This window comes from Anomaloglossus baeobatrachus, chromosome 1 (genome assembly GCF_048569485.1).
Source record: "Anomaloglossus baeobatrachus isolate aAnoBae1 chromosome 1, aAnoBae1.hap1, whole genome shotgun sequence".
Lineage (NCBI taxonomy): Eukaryota > Metazoa > Chordata > Amphibia > Anura > Aromobatidae > Anomaloglossus > Anomaloglossus baeobatrachus.
Window position 1 is genome coordinate 862224823 of NC_134353.1, and position 18077 is coordinate 862242899.

The 18077-nt window shown below is 48.1% G+C and overlaps 1 long non-coding RNA gene across 1 annotated transcript in view; it reads left to right on the forward strand.

Annotated features, from left to right (window-relative positions):
- LOC142301458 (uncharacterized) overlaps window positions 1-8392 on the forward strand; it is a 79115-nt gene extending 70723 nt beyond the window's left edge. Inside the window, exon 3 of the long non-coding RNA XR_012752808.1 lies at window positions 8035-8392. This is a non-coding gene — a long non-coding RNA (uncharacterized LOC142301458). The remainder of the gene's footprint in view (window positions 1-8034) is intronic.
- Window positions 8393-18077: the final 9685 nt, after the last annotated feature.

The following is an 18077-nucleotide window of genomic DNA, read 5'->3' on the forward strand; positions in this document are numbered from 1 at the left end:
GCAAGCTTTGGTAGCACATTTACGCCATGCAGGCTTCTCATAGCATGAGCAACACGTGGCTTGGAGTTATCAGGTTCCTCATGTGGTCTCCAAACCAATCTCTGGCTATAATTGCACTGAAGACAAAATTATTATAGGTAGATAAGGCTCTGCTCAACTAGGATATAGAGCTGCCAGGAAGAATATTGAGATATAATTTAGGGAAATTAATTCCGGCACACACAAGATAAATGATGTTTTCTTGATATTTGTATCTCTGAAAAGTCAGTAACCCACAAATCGCCAACGTTTCGGCTCTCTCTGAGCCTTTATAGAGGCAATGCAGGTGATACGACATGTGCAAATATATGTCAGGTCGTCACAGGGTATTGTGCAATCTGCCCTTCTGTGCAATATCCACCTCCTCCTTAGTTACGGGTCCCTAATAATTGGTGTTGCCAAAACCAGCTAATCAAAATCCTAGGAACACTCTGCACCACACCCACCAGACACACCAGTGGACGGCCTGAGTGGAATAGGGTCTCCCACGTGGGGGGTTGGTTAAGGGGAGGTCAGGACTGTCAGGAGTAGGCTAGTGTAGTGTTGGAAGTGAAGGAGAGTGGAGATCCGGAGCTTGGCTCCTTGGAACTACTAGGTAGCAGACGTTGGTCTGGGCCTGGTAGAAGCTGGACCCCCGGTCACAGGGGATCGTGACAAGGGGCACGGCCTTGTCATGGAGGACAGACAGCGGCCTTGTACCATCACCGGGCTGAGACCAGGGCACGACGGGGTACGTGGACTCTAGGTCAGGGAGTAGCTTCAGGCAACCTGACAATTTGCCCGACGAGAACAGAGCCTTCAAGATCCGCTCTCCACCTGCTCCAAAATCGGGGTACTAGCGCAATGAGAGGGATAGGACTTTCCACAAATATGGTCCAAGAAATCCCAAGCGTGAACCCTGAGTGCAAGCTTACTCAGTTAGCCATACTGGGGAACAGGACCTGACTAGTTTTAGGCTACAGGGACCAACCAGAAAGTAACAAGGTGCCACGGGAAAAGGTCACAGATCAACAGGCAACACCAACAGAAACGGGACTCAAACGTGGTCCCCCTCAGCGGCAGCAGTATCCAGAACTTTGGTTTACTGAAGTTGTCGGTGTCAGCGTTATTATACTGAGTGAGTACGCAAGTGACCCTTACCTACCCAATGGCACATCCCTGTCACCATCACCGAGTCCCGGGGCATTCCCCCTACACGTGGAGGGGTTAAACACCTGGCTGCTCACTCCATCGCCACTGGGTACTCCCAGCCACAGTGGTGGTACTCCGTCTTACCACACACCACGGGTGGCGTCACGAACTCTCAATATACCATACTCCCTGTAAATACCCCCCTTTATTTGAGTGGCCGCGAGACCCCCGGGTCCGGACGCCCCTCGAGGCACTACGGATCCGGATCTGAGCAGCTCGGCTGCTGACACGGGGGTGGTACACATTCATATGTTGAAGTTGAAAGGCAGGTCTGCCAGGGTATGTGGCACAGTTGCCTGGTAACTGGTAATGTACAACACCAGACCGCATGTTGCTTGTGCTACTGTCAGCAGTCTGTATGACTTAAACCTGCTACCTATAACTTGAAGCATCCCTAGACTTAAGTCATTTACATTTTGGGTGTCATTGGTTGGAAATTGAAAAGGAAGCTGCTAGCAGTAGATCTTCATGATTTGTGTGGCCAAATGCATTCAGCATGGCAGAACATTCCTCAGGCAGCCATAATGAACCTCATTGATAGCTACGTATGTTAAGGTGTGTGAATGTGTGTATTTCTACGAGTGGTTCTCATATTCAATAATGAAAAAATTGAGAAGTTTTAAGAATGTAATTTAAATTTTTTTCACAATTTCCATATCATTAACATGTCTTGTGACTTCCACAACTTGACTTTTCCTCCTTGGTGTTGCAATATCAATGTTGAGGAATGTAGATCGATGGTCAATTGAAGTAAAGTGATGTCTAAAGTTGTATCGAGTTCCTAAATTAATGACATGCAACCAGCCCTTGGACATCAGCTGACTTGACTTTCATATTTTTTGTGGAGTTTGAAATGCATTTTTTAGAAAATGTTAGAAATTCAACAAAACTCCTACTTGAGTAATTGCCTAATATTGAACCTGCTCACACAGGGTAGGTTAGGGAATCTAATCTCTATAGGACACAGCAGGATTAAATTCCTGCAGGGCCCCCCTAAGGCCAAATGGAAGTTAATGCAGAAGCAGCAGTGCAGAGGAGAGATGCAACAGACAACTCAGTGGGATGACCTAACACAAGGAGAAACCACGTGGTGAGTATGGTGAGTCAGGCGGGGCTGAAGAGGTATGTGAGTTGGTGCTGTGACATCTATCTTAGGGGTACTTTGCACGTTGCGACATCGCTACTGCGATATTGTCGGGGTCAAATCGAAAGTGACGCACATCCGGCGTCGGTAATGACGTCGCAACGTGTAAAGCCTAGATGCGCCGATAAACGATCGCAAAAGCATCGTAAATCGGTGTTCTGTGTAGTGTCAGACATTTTCATAATGTCGCACCAATAGGAGATACGATGTGTAAAGCCGCAGGAGCGAGGAACATCTCCTTACCTGCCTCCACCGGCTATGCGGAAGGAAGGAGGTGGGCGGGATGTTTACATCCCGCTCATCTCCGCCCCTCCACTTCTATTGGACGGCTGCCATGTGACGTCGCTGTGATGCCGCACGACCCGCCCCCTTAGGAAGGAGGCGTGTGCCCGGCCAGAGCAACGTCGCAGGGCAGGTAAGTGCATGTGAAGCTGCCGTAGCAATAATGTTCGCTACGATAGCTATCACAAGATATCGCATGTGCGACAGGGGCGGGTACTATGGCGCTCGGCATCGCTAGCATCGGCTAGCGATGTCGCAGCGTGCAAAGTACCCCTTAATATTAGGGCACAGATCTTGCATCTCTGATGGTATGGGGTTGCATTAGTGCATAAGCAGCTCACACATCTTGAAAGACACTATCAATGGAGACCGTTAAGTACAAAATTTAAAAAAAAATATATGCTACATTGTCTATTTCAGGGAAGGGTTTGCATATTTAGGCACGACAACACTAAAGGGTACTTTACACGCTGCGATATCGGTACCAATATCGCTAGTGAGCATACTCTCCTCCGTCGGTTGTGCATCACGGGCAAATCGCTGCCCGTGGCGCACAACATCGCTAACACCTGTCACTTGCACTTACCTTCCCTGCGACGTCACTCTTGCTGGCGAACCGCCTCCTTTCTAAAGGGGCGGTTCGTGCGGCGTCACAGCGGCGTCACACGGCAGCCATCCAATAGCAGAGGAGGGGCGAAGATGAGCGGCTGGAACATGCCGCCCACCTCCTTCGTTCCTCATTGCCGGTGGATGCAGGTAAGAAGATGTTCGGCGCTAGTGCGGTGTCACACATAGCGATGTGTGATGCCGCAGGAATGAGGAACAACATCGCTACTGACCAGACAACGATTTTTCATAAATAAACGACCTCTCTCAGACAAACGATTTTTGCCTCTTTTGCGATCGTTGATCGTCGCTCATTGGTGTCACACGCTGTGATGTCGCTAACGACGCCGGATGTGTGTCACAAACACCGTGACCCCGATGATATATCGTTAGCGATGTCGCAGCGTGTAAATGGCCCTTAAGTCACATACTGCATCCGTCACAACAACATGGCTTATAAAACTAGCATTGGTGATGAACTGGCCGCCTCAAGACCTTTCAACATTTGAAAACATTTGGCGCATTATGAAAGTAAAACAAGACCTAGAATCGTTGAGCAGCTAGTATCTTACATCAGACAAGAATTGGACAACATTCCTCTCCCAAAACTCCAGCAATTTGTTTCCTAATCTTCAAGACATTGACAGACTGTTATGAGAAGAAGAGTGGATGCTACACAAAGGTAGACCTGGCTATGTCCCAACTTTTTTGAGATGTGTTGCTGTCATCATGTAGACTGGTGCGGGGGCGGTAGTTGTGGGCAAAGGATTTGGATGCCCCAGCTGGCTACTCAGTCAAGGTTCATACTATCCCGTCTCCAGTCTCCTTTCTTCCTGTTGTTGCTAAAAGCTATCCACTGTATGCAACCTCCATGACAAGAGAGAGGCTTTAGGTGTAGAACCGATCAATTCAGCTGGCATTGAGCAAGGTTGAATTATTTTAATAGATGTAAATATAGTATAAAAGAAGCACTGTACTGTATATTTTTTTCATTAAATGTGTGTATATGAGTATGGTGTGTATTGTGAGTGTATTAATGTAGTCACCTACTGCTGTTTTCTCAGGGATCCATTTTGCTCCTCTTCTCAGCAACTTCACCACAATTCAGACAGTCTCACTCTATGCTGTATACATGAACTAGAAGTCTCTTTTACAGTGGAAATCTATGGAGCAACATAGTAAAAGCTACTTCCAGGTCATGCAGAGCGCAATGTGACTCCGAGACTCTGGAGAGCAGTGACATCACTGAGAAGAGGAGCAGAGCAGCACTGCATCCTGGAGAAGGCGGCAGTAGGTGAGTATATTAATACACTCACACTACACATCATACATTTAATGAAAATAAATATTTATGGCAAGGCTTCCTTAAGTTAAGAGAACATTGAGTGAACTGACTGTCAGAGAGAAAACACTGTTGACTTTTTGTATTATGTATTTTTGATGGATTTGACCCCAATGAGTTACTTGCTTCAGTATGAACTCATAAAGGTGCTTTTAGAGACGTCGATAATTGCTCAGCTTTGAATGTGTTTGACCCATAGTTCACAATAATTGTGTAATACAAATGGGTAAAGCGACTAGACAATATTGCCAAAAATTCTCATTCATCATTCATTGAGTGGTTTATGCTTTAAAAAAAGATAATTGTTTTCGTAAACTTGGTGCAGAAATCCAAATTGTGCAATCTTTAGATGATACGCTAAAATTGTCTACCGTATTTTTCGGACTATAAGACGCACTTTTTTACCACAACTGTTGGGGGAAAGTGGGGGGTGCATCTTATAGTCTGAATGTAGGGCTGCGGGGAATGAGGGTGCTGCGGTGGAGCGGGTCATCGGCGGCACGAGCAGGCTGTAGCAGCGCCTGCCGTGACCACATGGACCCGCTCATTTAATATGCACGCCCATCATCCCGCCCATCATCTCTCAGCGCTGAAGCCGGCGCTCACAGGTGGGCGGGATGATGGGCAGGGGATAAATAGCCGACACGCGTGATCACCCCTGGCAACTACAGCCTGGAGTGATCATGTGCGACTGTATTCACTGCCCCCCCCCCGAGCATCATTATCAGCGCGGGGTGCAGTGAATCAATATACTCCCCGGCCATGATCCCTGCAGCACCGTGATGTCCTCCTGTCTGTGCCAGCGGCAGCTGTGTGGAGACTAGCGGTGCGCACAGCGCTGACGTCATCACTGTGCGCACGTGTCTACACGCAGCCACCGCCACCACAGACAGGAGGACATCGCGATGCTGCAGGGATCGTGGCCGGCTCCACACAGGTCAGCGACACTGCTGCTGACATAGACGGAGGAGGAGAGATGCTACAAGGAGTGAGGAAAGGTGAGTATGTATAGTTTATGTATAGTTTATTTTTTTTATGTGCCAGAAGATGTGGGCCGTATACCAGGATGGGGGTATATAGCAGGATGGGGGTATATAGCAGGATGGGGATGTATAGCAGGATGAGGGCATATAGCAGGATGGGGGTATATAGCAGGATGGGGGTATATAGCAGGATGGGGGTGTATAGCAGGATGAGGGCATATAGCAGGATGGGGCTATATTATGAGCAGGATGGGGGTATATAATGAGCAGGATGGGGGTATATTATGAGCAGGATAAGGGTATATTATGAGCAGGATAAGGGTATATTATGAGCAGGATGGGGGTATATTATGAGCAGGATGGGGGTATATGAGCAGGATGGGGGTATATAGCAGGATGGGGGTATATGAGCAGGATGGGGGTATATGAGCAGGATGGGGGTATATGAGCAGGATGGGGGTATATAGCAGGATGGGGCCATATGCCAGGATGGGTTATATAGCAGAATGGTGCCATATGCCAGTATATAGCAGGATGCGGCCATATGCCAGGATGACGGTATATAGCAGGATAAGGGTATATACCAGGATGAGGGACATATACTGTATATACAAGGCAGGAGGATCATTACCAGGATGGGGTACCTTAGTAGAGAATTTGGGGACATTACCCCCATAACAGTGTCAGCAGCAGATCCTCGCCCCATAACAGTGTGTCATCACCACATTTTCTGCTTAAAATTTTATTTTCCTATTTTCCTCTTCTAAAAGCAGGGTGCGTCTTATAGTCCGAAAAATACGTTAATTACTGCAAACGACGTTTGGACAATTAGGCGATCAAACACTAACGATTTTAACACACATATTCCAACATCTCTTTGCCTGCCATTCAGTGTAGATTGTTCTCATACCCTTAAGCCTAAACAACATTTCCTATATGTCTACTTTTGTCGAGATTATTTTTGAGCAGAAACGTTTCAAAGAAATTAACACATTTTTATATGAAACTATTCAGTTTTAAGTTTGAGACTCCCCCAAAAGTGATGTTCATATTAAGATCTACAGCTCTAAAGTGATTCCAAACTGCTATCAGTAAATTTGTTAACCCTTCAGGTGCGTCACAGGATTTATAGGGAATTTGTTAGCACGTTTTTGCTATGTAAGCTGAAGCTAGCATGCTGCAAGGGTTAACACAGAAACTTCAGGCATGCCTGCCTTGTCTCAGTCTGATTTTTTGTTTATTTGCTAGGTTTGTTTAAGCAGCAGGACCCTTATCATTACAGGACTAGAAATTCACATACAAGGCTGCCGGCACGCCCCCTGCTGTAATTGACATCTAACTATCAAAGAACAATCTCTATTAAGAGCCTGGCGTGGACGGGGGCAGATTATTCAGCTCTGCTGCATGGCTAAATCTAAAGGCTCTGTTGTGTAAGAACGGCTGCACCCTGTAATCTAAGTGATACATTTTTGGATTCAGGATCTCTTTGCCATCATCATGGTGCTCTCAGATGAGGTAGCAAAAATCTACTGACAGATTCTCTTTAAGGCAAAGTGGAAAGAAAAATGTGGTTACTTTTTACACTAATATATTACTTTAGCCCCAAATTTTTCACTTTTACAAAAGTAATAAGAGAAAATGGACCCTACTACTTATTACACAATTTCTTTCAAACATGGCAATTTCTCATATGTGGTCAAAAACTACTATTTGCGCACATGGCAGTGGTCAGAAAGGAAGAACCACTATTTGATTTTTGGAACTCAAATTTGGCTGGGATAGATTTTGGATGCCGTCACAATTGCACAGCTCCTCACATACCAAAACAATAGAAAAGTCCATAAGTGACCCCTTTTTGAAACAAGATTTGTCTCAGAATTCATCTAGTGTTATGGTGAGTATTTTGAGACACTTAACAAACCTTTAGAATACTGGGATATGAAAATAAAAAATTACATTTTTTCAATAAAATATTGTTTTAGTCCTAAATTTCTAATTTTCACAAGGGCTAAAATGTTCACCAGGATATGTGTCACGCTCCCCGGGCCCCGTGTCACGCTCCCTGGTTCCCGACGGCGCTCCCTGCTCACCACTCCGGTTCCCAGTCCTCCTCTCCACGGCCTTCCTGCTCTCTCTCCCTCGCCGGCGTTCTCCATGCGTCCTGTTCCTCGCTCCAGGCGCCCCTCTGCGACGCAGAACACTCTGCCGGGCACTCCTGCTTCCTCTGCACCGCTTCCTTCCCTGGCCTCCAGCACTCGGGCCTCGCGCATGCGCATTAACCCTCTCTTAAAGGGCCAGCGTCCAGAAACAGGATATTGGCCATGCAGGTACAGGGTATAAGAGGATTCTTCTTCCAGGTGGGCGGGGCCTGTTCTATGTGTTTAGTAAGCTAGGAGTTCAGGTCCTCTTTTTGCCTTGTCCGGTATTAACCCTTGTCTGTCTCGCAGAGCCTGTCCTGCCACGCCAACCGGTCCTAACCACGACTGCTTCAGAACTCCTGTCGGCTGAGGATTCCACCACCTCTTCAGTCCCACCGGTCTCCGATCCCTGGCTCCATTTGGTGACCTGTCCTCTTGCTCAGCTGGTTCCGGATTCCGCCTGACATCTCAACTCGGCATCTGAACCTGAGCCTCGTCAACCGGACTACCTTCTGGAACTCTGAGGTCCCAGGAACATCCACTTCCCAGTTCTCTGGACAGACTGTCTTGCTTCCAGGAGTGCTTCGGCTGCCGTGCATCAAGGCCTCGGGCGGGGTGACTGGCCTGGTTGCCTCACTAGGGGAGTCTGGTGTACGGTCCAGTGTTTCCACCACCCAGATCTAACAATATGTCATACAATTTATCATACTATAATATATCGTATGTGGTCACAAACTAAAGTTTGGGCAAAAGGTAGGATTTGGAAAGAAAAGAGAACTATTTGATTTTTGTAGCACAAAGTTGGTTGAAATAGATTGTTGACTCCATGTCTTATATGCAGAGCACCTGAAATACAAAAAACAATCAGAGCTTCCAAAAATGACCCCATTTTGGAGACTTAAGAGCGCTTTACACGCTACAATATATCTTACGATGTGTCGGCGGGGTCACGTCGCAAGTGTCACACATCCGGCATCGTAAGTTACATTGTAGCATGTAACAGCTACGTGCGATTGCGATTGAACGGTAAAACGTTCATCGCACGCACGTCGTTCAATTCCTAAAAATTGAACATCAGGTTGTTCATCGTACCCGAGGTAGCACACATCACAGTGTGCGACACCACGGGACCGATGAACAGATCTTACCTACGTCCTGCGGCTCCCTGCCGGCAATGCGGAAGGAAGGGGTGGGCGGGATGTTTACGCTTCTATTGACCGGCTGCCGCGTGACATCGATGTGACGCCAAACGTCCCTCCCACTCAAGGAAGTGGATGTTCGCCGCCCCCATCGAGGTCGTATGGACGGGTAAGTACGTGTGACGCGGGGGGGGTTAATTGTTTGTGCGACACGTTCAACAAATTGAATGTGCCGCACATACGATGGGGGCGGGTACGATCGCATACGATATCGTATGCTGGATCGTATGGTGTAAAGCAGGCTTTAACCCCTCAAGGAATTGATCAAGTACACTGGTGACCATTTTTAACTCACATGACTATGCTGTCATAATGAATGATTCGTTTTTTCTATTAAATTTCTTTAGCCTAAAGTTTTTCATTCTCGCAAGGGGCCTGGGAAGGGAAAAAGCACCATTTGGCTTTTGGAACGCAGATTTTGTTTGAATAAATTGTGGATGCCATTGGTAGCGCAGCTAAAATAAAAAAACAAAAAAAAAACAGCAATCCCCCCCAAAACAAAACCCCCATAAACCCACAAGTCATTTTGGAAACTTCACGTCTCATGAAATTCATTTAGGGGTATAGTGAGTATTTTTAACCCGCAGGTGATTCAGGGAATTTTATAACATTAGGACCTTGAAAAAAAAACTGCATTTGTTTCCAAAAAATTTATATTAGGTCAACATTTGTCATTTTCACAAGGACAAGGATAATAGGACAAAATAGACATCACAATTTGTTATGTAACTGTTCCAGAATGCCGTGATTAGAAATGAGCAAACCTCCCAAGGTTCACTAAATGTGTTCGCCAAACAGTTAGGCGGGCTTTGCACGTTGCGACATCGCAAGCCAATGCTGCGATGTCGCACGCGATAGTCCCCGCCCCCGTCGCAGGTACAATATCTTGTGAAAGCTGGCGTAGCGAAAAATATCGCTACGCCAGCTTCACATGCACTCACCTGCCCTGCGACCGTCGCTCTGGCCGGCGACCCACCTCCTTATTAAGGGGGCGGGTCGTGCGGCGTCACTGCGATGTCACACGGCAGGCAGCCAATCGGAGCGGAGGGGCGGAGATGAGTGGGATGTAAACATCCCGCCCATCTCCTTCCGTCCGCATATTCTACGGAAGCCGCGGTGACGCCGGTAGGAGATGTTCCTCGCTCCTGCGGCTTCACACACAGCGATGTGTGCTGCCGCAGGAGCAAGGAACAACATCGGACCGTCGCGTCAGCGTAATTATGGATTACGCCGACGCTGCCACCGATGATACGATTACGATGCTTTTGCGCTCGTTAATCGTATCATCGAGCCTTTACACACTACGATGTCGCATGCGATGCCGGAAGTACGTCATTTTCAATTTGACCCCACCGACATCGCACCTGCGATTGTCGTAGTGTGCAAAGCCCGCCTTAGAGTGACGAAAGGTCAGATGAACATTTCCAAACCCCATTAATTCTTCAATAGGAGGCAAAAACAAAGCCATAGACAACACCACTAGGGGGGCTCAAAAGCTGCCAAAAACAGCTCAAATATTTTACAGCGGAGCCACACTGTTGTGGCACAGCCATTCGCTTTCTAGACTATTACCATAAGAAATATTGGGGTGGGTGAGTGACAGGTGTAGGCCTGGTGCTCTGAGACCTCTGCCACTACAAACAACACACAACTTGGGGACTCAACTTGGAAGCTCCACATTTCCTGGGAGCAGACACCAGGAAAAGTGGCATCAATTTCCCCAAAGTACAAATAGTATAATGGCGCAGCATGGATGCAAGGGACAGGGCCTGGTACAAGCATTGGCTCTGCATTTCTAGCTTAAACATGATCAGTAACAGGTAGATGGTGCTCTGAGACACCTGCCACTACAGACAACACACAACTTGGAAATCTAAAGCCCGCTTTACACGCTACAATATATCTTACGATGTGTCGGCGGGGTCACGTCGTAAGTGACGCACATCCGGCATCGTAAGGTACATTGCATTGTGTGACAGGTACGTGCGATTGCGATTGAACGAAAATCCGTTCATCGCATGCACGTCGTTCATTCCTCATGAATTGAACGTGAGGTTGTTCAATGTTCCCGAGGCAGCACACATCGCAGTGTGTGACACCACGGGAACATTGAATAGATCTTACCCGCGTCCTGCGGCTCCCGGCCAGCAATGCGGAAGGAATGGAAGGAAAGTGGTGGGCGGGATGTTTATGTCCCGCTCATCTCCGCCCCTCCACTTCTATTGGCCGGTTGCCGCATGACATCGATGTGACGCCGAACGTCCCTCCCACTCCAGGAAGTGGACGTTCGCCGCCCACATCGAGGTCGTATGGACGAGTAAGTACGTGTGACGGGGTTAATCGTTTGTGCGGCACGTTCAACAAATTGAACGTGCCGCAAATACGATGGGGGCGTTGCAAATCACATATGATATCGTATGCGAAATTGCAACGTGTAAAGCAGGCTTAACTTGTTGTCTCCACATTTCCAAAAATTAGGGGTGGACACTAGGACAGTGGCATTAATTGCCACAGAGTAACCATAGTGTCTTGTGCAGCAAGATGACTAAGGACTCTTTCGTGGTTTTAAATTGAAGTCCGAAACGCGTAAAGTTCTCATGCTATAACATCTATTTTGGTCTTCACGGTGTTTTTTAATGGTTACAATAAAGACTTTGATGATTTTACTTCAAAAGGAATTTGTGCCGGATCCGTTTTCTTCCTTCTACATTTGTCCATAACCGGTTGGGACTCACCGGTGGATTCCAGTCACCCACAAGGCATCACAGTCTGGGCAGCAGGTGAGCTGAAGTTTTCCTTGTTACTCTCTTGTGCAGCAGGACATCAGCTGTGACCCGCGGGACACACCTCTAAAATCGGAGCAGTTCACGGAATGAGGCTGCATTGCTCTCTCCTCTCCTCTCTGTCTTCTCTCTCCTCTCTCTCTTCTCTCTGTCCACTCTCTCCACTCTCTCCTCTCTCTCTTCTCTCTCTTCTCTCTCCTCTCCCTTCTCTCTCTCCTCTTTCTCTCTTCTCTCTCCTCTCTCCTTTCACTCTTTATCTCTCTCTCTTCTTTCTCTCTCTCTCTCTTTCTCTCTCTCTCTTTCTCTCTCTCTCTCTTTCTCTCTCTTTCTCTCTTTCTCTCTTTCTCTCTCTCTTTCTCTCTTTCTCTTTCTCTCTCTCTCTCTCTTTCTCTCTCTTCTCTCTTTCTCTCTTCTCTCTCTCTCTTTCTCTCTCTTTCTCTCTCTTCTCTCTCTTTCTCTCTCTCTCTCTTTCTCTCTCTTTCTCTTCTCTCTCTTTCTCTCTCTTTCTCTCTCTTTCTCTCCTCTCTCCTCTTTCTCTCTCTTTCTCTCTCTTTCTTTATACAATCAGCTGATTCTGTCCGGTGACCGCAACGCCTGCCTGGGTCAACAGACTCAGGTGGGATGTAATGGATAGCCTAGAGGGAAGCCACTCACCAAGCAGGACCCCCAGAACCCTGAAACCCTTTAACCCCTATACAGGGCCCTGGTGATCACTTCCTGTGGAAGGCTGCAGTCCGATGAGAGTAGTAGTCAGGCAGGGTCAAACCAGGAATTGCGGAACAGGGACAGAATTGGCAGGCAATGACGTAGTCAGCAAACGTAGCAGAGGTCAAATCCGGATTGGGCAGCGAGGTACAAAAACAGTAGGCAGGAGGGTAGTCAGAAAACATGCAGAAGTCAGCACACAGGAATAACCAAACAGAATAGGATGTAACAGGAGCCAGGAAAATCAGAACTATCTCTGGCAGTGGTCATGTGACAGGAGGGGGAATAAGAAGGGTGTGGTGTCTTCCCATTGGCTGTAGCTGAAGGCTGGCAACTTCAGCTGGATAACACATGCCACCCACAGTCAGCCAGCGGTACTGCAGATCCCAAGATAACCCAGCCCAGTGGATGATCAGAGCCTGCGCCCACCGGTGCTGCTGGCATCGACTCCTCTCCCATCACCAGCACCATACATGGCAGGAACACGGCGTCGCCTGGCGATCAGAGCAGAAGTCATTGGAGCAGACTCCGGTGGTGACGTAACACTGACACTATAAGTCGAGCGATGAGGCCGGCTTTTTACCGCCCGGTCGGCTAAATTATCAGCTGCTGCTGTCAGACAGGAGTCTGCACAGAAGTGTGTAGTTTTTTTTTTTGCACTGATGCATCAGCTGATTGTATAAAAGCCGTTTATACAATCAGCTGCTGCGCCATGTGATTCAGGCCCTTGAACCTGACACATCATCTGATCGCTTTGCCTTCCAGCAAACCGATCAGATCATATTGGATCCGGATTGGACAGCGCGGGACTCTTGACCCAGGATTACTGCGGAGGGGGGTTCTTTATTTCAATAAAGATGGAGTCACTAATTGTGTTGTGTTTTATCTCTAATAAAAATATTTTTCTGTGTGTTGTGTTATTTTTTATCTGTACTAGAAATTCATGGTGGCCATGTCTAGTATTGGCGTGACACCATGAATTTCGGGCTTAGGGCCAGTTGATAATATGCAGCTAGCCCTAATACCATTATTACCCAGCAAGACACCTGTCACCAGGGCAGCTGGAAGAGTTGGATAGAGCGCCAGAAGATGGCGCTTCTATAAATTTCGCAATTCGCAGCAGGGGTGCCCAGAAAGCTTGGGCACCCTACGCTCCGGATTCCAATCCCAGGCTGCCTAGTTGTACCTGGCTGGACACAAAAATTGGGTGAAGCCCTCGTCATTTTTTTTTTTAAATATTTCATGAAATTCATGAAAGATTTAAAAATTAAAAAAGGGCTTCCCTATATTGTTGGTTCCCAGCCGGGTACAAATAGGCAGCTGGGGGTTAGGGGCAGCCCATAGCTGCCTGTTGTACCTGGCTAGCATACAAAAACATGGCAGAGCCCACGTAATTTTTTGGGGGGGGGGGCAAAAAACTCCTACATACAGTCCTGAATGGAGTATGTTGAGCCTTGTAGTTGTGCAGATGCTGTCTGTCTGTATGGAGGAGAGCAGACAGCAGCTGCAGAACTACAAGGCTCAGCATCCTCCATCCATGACTGTATGCTGGAGGGAGAGGCAGGGGGAGCAGAACTGCAAGGCTCAGCATACTTCATCCACTAGTGTATGCAGGAGAGCAGACATCAGCTGCAGAACTACAAGTCTCAGCATGCTGCATCCAGGACTGTATGCTGGACAGGGGGAGAAGAACTACAAGGCTCAGCATGCTACATTCACTAGTGTTTGCAGGAGAGCAGACAGCAGCTGCAGAACTACAAGGCTTTGCATACTCCATCCAGGACTGTATGCAGGAGTTTTTTACCCACCAAAAATATGACGTGGGCTTCACCATATTTTTGTATGCTAGCCAGGTACAGCAGGCAGGTACGGCTGCCCCCAACCCCCAGCTGCCTATTTGTATCCGGCTGGGAACTAAAAATATAGGGAAGCTCTTTTTTTAATTATTTCATGAATTTCATGAAATAATTTTAAAAAAAAAACAACATGGGCTTAGGTTAGCCCGAGCTTTCTGGGCCCCTCTGCTGCGAATTGCAGTCCGCAGCCGCCCCAGAAAATGGTACTTTCATAGAAGCACTATCATCTGGCGCTGTATCCAACTCTTCCAGCAGCCCTGAAGCTGGGTAATAATGGGTTAATATTAGCTTTGTTTTACTAGCTAGTATTAAGCCAGAGATTCTTAATGTCAGGCAAGTTTGACCCGGCCAGTAAGAATCTCCAATAAAGTGTTAAAAAAAAAGACACCACACAGAGAAAAAATACTTTAATAGAAATAAATACACAGACACACTTAGAGACTCCATGTTTATTTCTCCCTCTCACCCCTCCACGATCCTGGTCTTCTGTCTTCTTTCTCCTTCAACCCATGCAACTCTACTACATCAGACAGCACTGCATGGGAGGAAGACGCTGCTGCTCCCGTGCAGTCTAATCACTCAGTGAGTGAGCAGAGGCTGCGGGTTGTAAGCGGTGACGTCACCGCTGCCACCATTGCTAAAGTAATCTGACAGGTGGGTTACTATAGCAACGGTGATCTCCGTTATTCACCGGCTGTGGCATCCAGTCCTTGCATGTGGGCTGACTCTGTAAAGAGCACCCACATGCAGGAACGGGGAGCCAAGCATGAGCCCAAGCATCTCGCCGGTACACGGCGATGCTTAAACGAGCACCGCGTACCGGAGAGATGCACTTACAGGACCTAGCATGACATCTAGCCATGTGACCAGTCTGTAGCCAATGAGATAATACACACGTGACAGGTCACATGCTATGATGTCATCACGGAAGGTCCTATCATCAGTGCTGGTTACCGGGAGGGCGCAGCGATGATCGGAAGGAAAAGTGTCGGGAGACAGAGTGCAAGACGCGTCGCGGGGACCTGTAAGTGTAATGGTAATGTTTATTAACTTTATGTGTACATGTATAATGTGTTTGTATGTGTTTTTGTTTGCCTGCCATTGTTTTCAATGGGGTTCGAAGGTGTTCGTTGAACGTTCGTCGAACCGAGCTGCCGTTCGACGAACCGAATCTAACTCGAACACTAGGGGGGTGGCTCAACACTATTCAGGAGGAAGCAAAAGGAGGAGAAATAGGAGGAATATTAGTTGCTTCATATATAAAAAGCTAAATTGTAAAAGTAACAGTGGTGCACACCACTTGGTTGTTGTGCCAGCAAGACACTTGTTAGTAACATGATCAGCAGCAGGAGATGCAGCCACAGAAGCCATGACAAAGGTGTTACAGACTGCAATAATGCAAGATGAATGTAGCATACTGAAAACTACATTGTCGCCTGGTCTTCACAGTCTGCGACTGAGGTGGAAAAGTCATTGGAGATCCATAACTTGTTCATGTTGATAAAAGTTAGGCGGTCTACACTTTCAGAGGATAGCCAGATGCTTTTATCCATCAGGACACTACCTGCAGTGCTGAAGACACATTCTTTGAGAACCCTGACTGCCAGGCATGACAAAACCTCCAAGGTGTGACTGTGAGCTCAGGCCACTCTTCCATTTTCGAAGATCAAAATGCAAGAGTCCAACCCCACCTAATGGCATCAATATTGAGCTCTAGATACTCCTGCATCATCCTTTCAGTTGTTCACTATGCGTCACACTTGTACTCTGTTCAATTGGTGCACAGGATAGTCTAAAAAATGTGTATGACATTGCTTCTGCCACTTAAACTGTTCCTGCTAATATTTCTGCAATGACGACTCAATGTCCCCATAGTTGGAAGTCTAGATCAGTGATGTACGCTGTGTACCTCATTGCTGCCTTGGAGAAAACCACTCTTAAGATTGTGTACAAGTTGGTTCCAAAACTCCAGCATGCGCACTTCCCTTTCCTGGCAAAATTTACTCTTGTACTCGGAATCTAACAGAGTGGCAATCCAGTAGTCGACACTATTTATAATTCTAACATTTCAGGAATCATGTTACAGACGCGAAAAAGACGCGCATGTCAGGTGCTTCCGTGAAGTCCAAGTCCATGGTGTGTTGGTGGCGAGGTAACACTCAAGCATGCTTCATCCATCCCCTCCCACCAATAGACAACAGAGTGGAGATCAATATCTTCTTTATTTCCTGACTGTTGCGCGCCCATCACCCATCACCTCTTCCGCTTTGTCCTCCTTAATATGATCCTTGGCTCCTGCACCTTCACTACCAGTTTGTATGGTACCATAAGCTCCCCTCAATCGCTGTACTCCACCCTCCCATGCCACTCACCCATGTGGCGACAGTCCGAACTTTAAGGATATTGGTCTCCCTTCCTCATCCTCCTCTGCTTTCTCTTCTTTCTCTGAGACCACCACCTTCTCCCGTAGACTATTCAAAGTGTGCTCCAGCATGTAGATGATCAGAATAATTATGCTGATGATGTCATCGTCAATGATAAACATGTTAGTAGCCATTTTGAACCTCTGCAGATGGGTACTGTAGTACCCCTGAAACCATCAGGGGGTTACAAGGTTCTGAATCCCCACAAGGATGCAAGGCCTACCCCCGTAGGGACCCAACACCCCAGTGCCGGTAACACCAAAAACCCAGGTAATCTCAGTTTTCCCCAACAATCCCCCATAGAATGGTACCCAGCTAGGGTGGGACCAATGGATGGCCGCCTAGAGGTGGAGGCACTCCAGTCCACTAGTTGACCAGGTGGGAGGGGCAGACTGTGGAGAGTAGTTAGTTGAAGTCAGTCTAAGTCTGGGATAGGTGGAGGGTGTGACTGAGGAGCATCCTGACTCGGGTTAACGGTGACCTGGTACCCAGGAGAGGTGGTTGCCAGTGGAGTACGGTGGAGTACTCCCGGAACTACGCACCGAAGGGGTACAGGACCCTAGGACAGGAAAGAGCTGCAAGCCGGCCTGTTAACACCTGCACAGCAAAGGGGACCATCAAGGACCTTGCTGACCCGAAAGAATCCGAAGACTCAGTAGCACAGAGAGAGCCTGGGACAGGACCAGAGACTCCATCCCCACAGGGTTCATACTACTGTCCGGCGGGCAGAGGTGGACAAACCACAAACCGGGGACCCCCAGTGTTCCATACCACGGGGACCCACTTACAAGAGACAGGTGCAGGAAAAGAAGGTACTAGAGAACCAGACTGGCACTGGGACAACGGGGAAACCAGCTGGCCTCGGGCAACCAGTTAACATCTCAAGTGAGTAAACCAGTGTCGCGGGCGGAGGAGGGGACGCCGCGCTCTCCCTACTGCTCGGGTCCGGCTGCCGCTGCGGCTGCTGCGGCCCGCTGCTGCCGCTGCTCGGTGACTCGAGCGATGGGCCGGATCCCGAGGGACTCGAGCGGCGCTCCTCGCCCGTGAGTGAATGGGGGTTTGGGCGTGGGGATAGTTTATTGTCCGTGACGCCACCCACGGTTGTGGTGATTAGGTGTACACCACCGCTGCTCTGGCTGGGGATCCCGGGAGTGATGGTATGGAGCAGCCAGTTGTTGTGTTGCCCCTCCGTGGGTAGGGGTTGGTGATCCCGGGGCCCAGTGATGGGGTTGGATGGTGGACAGGCGGGTATGGGGCCTGTGGAGGTGCAGGGGCAGCGCTGTGCCGCACGGCACGGAGGTACTCACTCAGCCAGTAAACACGACACAGCTCTCGGTAAACAAACGGCTGGTTGGACGGGTCCCTCAGACGGTTGCGCTGCTGATA